This window comes from Amphiprion ocellaris, chromosome 10, assembly GCF_022539595.1.
Source record: "Amphiprion ocellaris isolate individual 3 ecotype Okinawa chromosome 10, ASM2253959v1, whole genome shotgun sequence".
In the NCBI taxonomy this organism is placed as follows: Eukaryota; Metazoa; Chordata; class Actinopteri; family Pomacentridae; genus Amphiprion; species Amphiprion ocellaris.
Genome location: NC_072775.1, coordinates 34,116,030 through 34,120,309, shown reverse-complemented (window position 1 = coordinate 34,120,309; position 4,280 = coordinate 34,116,030). Strand labels below are relative to the sequence as shown.

Below are 4,280 nucleotides of genomic sequence, written 5' to 3'. Positions count from 1 at the left end.
CTCTGTTCTGTGGAAACACTGACTGCATTTTTCTTGAATTTTCCATTTTTGGTCACAGCTGAGTCGGTCATGGAGAATCATTCATGCCAGGAAGGACAGATTTTTTAGTTTTTTTGCAGGAAAATTCATTTTTGTAGAATTTCCAAATGAGAAATGTAGACTGAAGATGTTTTTTTTTATGAAATATCTCAATTTTAGCCTTTAATTTGTTGAATTTTTCATGGTCCTAGTTGTGGTTAAAATGAGGAAAAAGTGTCCCAGGCAGCTTTTACACTCCAAAACAAACAGCAGTGTTGATTTTGGTCGTTGGATCGGTAAGAAATGTTTGTAACACTGGGATCTTCCTGACTTTATGCTTTCAGGTTTTCCTCAGGCTCTTATCTGTGGTGTTTCGTATGATTCACTCTGCAGACAGTGGAACCGGCTGTGAAAGTGTTAATGTAACCCGGGTGATAAAACCCTAGTTAGAGATATAAATAAATAAGTATATCCTCCATTCCCGTCTCCAACACTGTCCTGTCAAATGCGTAATGACGTCACACGTCATGCTGTGCGTCTTGTCACGTGATGGTGCGCGGCCAATCGGGTTGTTTTATATCCGGAAGTCACTCGCGGTACGCGAGCTTCGAGAGGGGGACGCGTTGTGAACATTTGTTGCAAGGTACGGTGCTATTTTCGCTTAATTTCGTAACATTAACTTTTAAAACTAAAGCAACACGTCTCAAACTATAGGAGCCAACTACCGGAGCCGCCAGGCGTCGTGTGGAGTCGCGGGTGTTGATTAACGAAGGAATTGGTGAGTGCGTTAGCATTAGCATTCTTCTCATTCATTTCCTATAGGGTTCAACTAGCCACGCCACCATATTAATTTGAATGGGGCTGGTTAGCATTCATCTTTCATGCCCGGTTCTCAGAATATACTTAATTAAATGAAACGAAATCACTGTGGTTTACTTGTTGAAATGTGTGTTACCTATTTATGACTTTTAAATGCATATAGTGCCATTTTTAGGCCAGTTTGATTTGTTTATTGGTCCTATGCATCTCCATGCACTTTAAACCCAGTCCACTTAGTCAGTGTGACTGATTATGCACTTTAGCTTTGGATGCTTAGTATTTTTGACACTTTAATTGTAATGAATATTTTAATATGACAAATATTATATTATTTATTCAATTGAGATTTATATTTTGAATTGAACTTTGATTATTTATATATTGTACAATATAAGAATTGACACTGCTATTTATAATTAATATTTGGCACTGGTCTTTTTGAATGTATTTTGATTTATTTTGTGTGCACTGGAAACTTAATTAGTCCTGTCCTTTATATAGGCCAGGTGATGGCGAGCTACACCGAAAGAATTCTAGGCCCACACTGCCTGAAGAACCCTGGAGCTCGAACTGAAGTGAACTGAACTGGACCTCTTGCACCTCCTCCACCTGGTTGGGCTGGTAGGAGGCTCCTTTAAGGCAGCTGCCCCTCTCTTTTACTTTTTGCCCCTCGCAACAACTCATTCTTGGCCCAAACCCATTCACCACTTGTTCAATACTCCCTTTCCCTGGACACTGCCCTTTCCCTCTGGACGATTTGGGCCACTGAACTGTTGCGTGTGTTCTACCTCGGCTGAACTTCAGAACTCTTTCACGCGTCTAATGGATCGTTTTTCATGTGTTAATGGATCCATCGAATAATGGTTTCTTGTGAAATAATTGTGACTTAATTCTGCACTTCTCATGAATGGCCATTCACTTTAAATGTTAAATGTTGTTTGTCTATGTCAAAATATAATATAATTGCTACCACCTAAAACTTATATCATTGTGTTCAGTCTCCTTTCCTCCACTCCTAGAGCCAAACTTAGATCTGTCTGATCTCTAGCCCAATTCAACCAATACTCTAACTGCAAACTAGTACTAATACAGCGCTAATAGTAGCGGCATATAGGCTACATTAAAGTTTTGTACTGTATAAAAGCAAACACATGAGGTCAGTGAATGTTCCTGCATGAATGTAGGTTAAATGATTACCTGTGATCCAGCTTCCTCCTCACAGGATCCGCTGTTTAACCGCAGAGTTTGAGGTATTCAAATAAAAGCAAACAGTTCGCTGGAGAGCAGGAAACATCCAGTGAGATGTGAACAGTGAGCGGGAATTTCTGTTGACAGCAACTGGTTTGAGTGATTTGCATAACAGTGACCTGATCCTGATTTTCTGGAGCTCAGACTGTTTGGAGAAACTAAACTGTTGAGATTATTATCAGGAGTTTATTCATGTTCAGGTTTGTCACAGAGTAGATTTAAAACAGAAAGTCGTTCATTTGTTGAACATTTATATCCCAGTTTGATGCTTCCTGGTGTGTTTTTCTCACATGAACAACAATGAAGTGCTGCTGGCTTTAAATGCAGAGACAGCAGATGTTCAGGTTTGTGTAAAATGCTCTGTTTAGCTGCAATTAAAAACAGAATCACATGATGAGCTGCAGCTGAAGTCTGTTAATTAGGTGAAGCTCTGATTGTGTTTCGGCTGCAGCTGGAGGAGCAGAAGAAGGTTCACAAGCAGCTGAAGAGTTAACAACATGAGTTTCACGTCATAAATACATGTTTCTTTAAATGTCACTTCATAGGAGTCCAACATCCTGCAGGGTTTTCTTTTTATTTGGTAGCTTCCAGGTCGACTGGCTGGTCGACATTCTCTCATCTGACCAACTCCTCACTGGTTAAACAACCTTCAGTGTTACTTTCATCAGGAGAAGAAGAACTAAATCAACATTTTGCTGGATTAGTTCATTATTTTTAGAAGCAGGAGATATAGACTACCTGTGAACACCCCCGAGTTTTCACAACTTTGAACTGGTCCAACCTGATGGAGACTGTTAGGTCTTTATTCAAGTTAATTAATACTTTGAAAGTTAGCTGACTTGGACCAAAATAAGGTCTAATCTTGTCTTTTTCTACAGATTATTCTTCTGTTGTGCATCTGTTCAGCAGCATCAATGCGGTCGGTTGGATGTTTTACAGGGTCGATGTTATGAAGTATGTTGTACAGTGTCAGGTGTGAATTAAATACATTTCAACTTAAAATTATTAAGTTATTATTGACAGAAAAGTAATCAGCAACTATTGAATTAGTTGTTCTAGTAATTTTGTCTTTGCAAAAGCTAAATATTGGATGATTCCAGCTTCCTCACTGTGAAAATCATCAGCTGGTTCTTGTCGGGTCAAACAAAAAAACACTACATGAAGGCGTCACGTTTGTGTGATGAATTACATTCTGGCATATAAAACTTGATTTTTAAATTAGCTGAGTGAATATTTACTACTAAAAATATTGTAGGGTCCTGACATTTAAATTAATAAGCTAGATTTCAAAAATAAATAATACTATCGGACCTTTGACCAAATATTTCAACTAGTCAGCTAAATTTATAACCTTAATTTTTGTTTATCAGACTCTGTTGTTTACATATGTGATATTAATGATGACAAAGTGACTTTTTTCATTAACTTTTTCAAATCCAACTGATCAGTGATGATAACATGAGCAGCACCTCTGCTACATTAGCATGCTAACTATGTGAACCATGAATAAAGACTTTTTCTCCAGAGTTCAGGAGGCTTCTTGCAGTTTTTCCAGCTGAAGCAAACATCATCAGAATCTCCCCCGAAGCCGTTTAACTCCTCAAAACATTCACATGTAAATGAAGCCGGATGTAATTTCACAGCTTCACGTCCGTCAGAGCCGGTCTGACGGCCTGCAGGCCACAACTAACCGGTGACGGCTCTTTGTTAACGTTCCTGCTCGAGAACATTCACACAAAACCTTCAGTTCACCCTTCAACCCTTCAGAACCTGCTGATGCTTCAGTGTGTTTTTATTCATCGTGATTTTAAGCTGCACCTGCGTTCAGACTTTTAATGAAACTATTTTTAGTATATTTACAGTTTGGGCTGCTTTTCTACAATTAACACGTACATTTAGTATCTGTAATTTCACAAAATAAGAAAAATCTTTGAAATAACAGTAAAAAGTTACAAATTACAGTTAAAAATCTCCCCCCAAAATAAAGTTTATATTCATGGGTCTATGCATCTGTTAATATTGTTTATAGAATTTTTTCAGAAGCTGTTAAAATTGTAGTTCTTGCTGCTCTTTCAGACTGAAACACATTAAAAACTGTCAGACAGCTTGGAATTAACTTTTATCCTCCAATTCTTGGTTCCCAGAGGATGATCCAGCTGGTTTTGGTGAACTTGTGACTGATCAGTATGAATTGT

General features: G+C 38.2%; 1 long non-coding RNA gene across 1 annotated transcript; it reads left to right on the top strand.

Annotated features, from left to right (window-relative positions):
- Positions 1-608: 608 nt before the first annotated feature.
- LOC111568581 (uncharacterized) lies at positions 609-1,820 on the top strand. Its single transcript, XR_002746135.3, has 3 exons — positions 609-661; positions 733-796; positions 1,339-1,820. It is a non-coding gene; the product is annotated as an uncharacterized LOC111568581 (long non-coding RNA).
- The last annotated feature ends 2,460 nt before the right edge of the window (positions 1,821-4,280 follow it).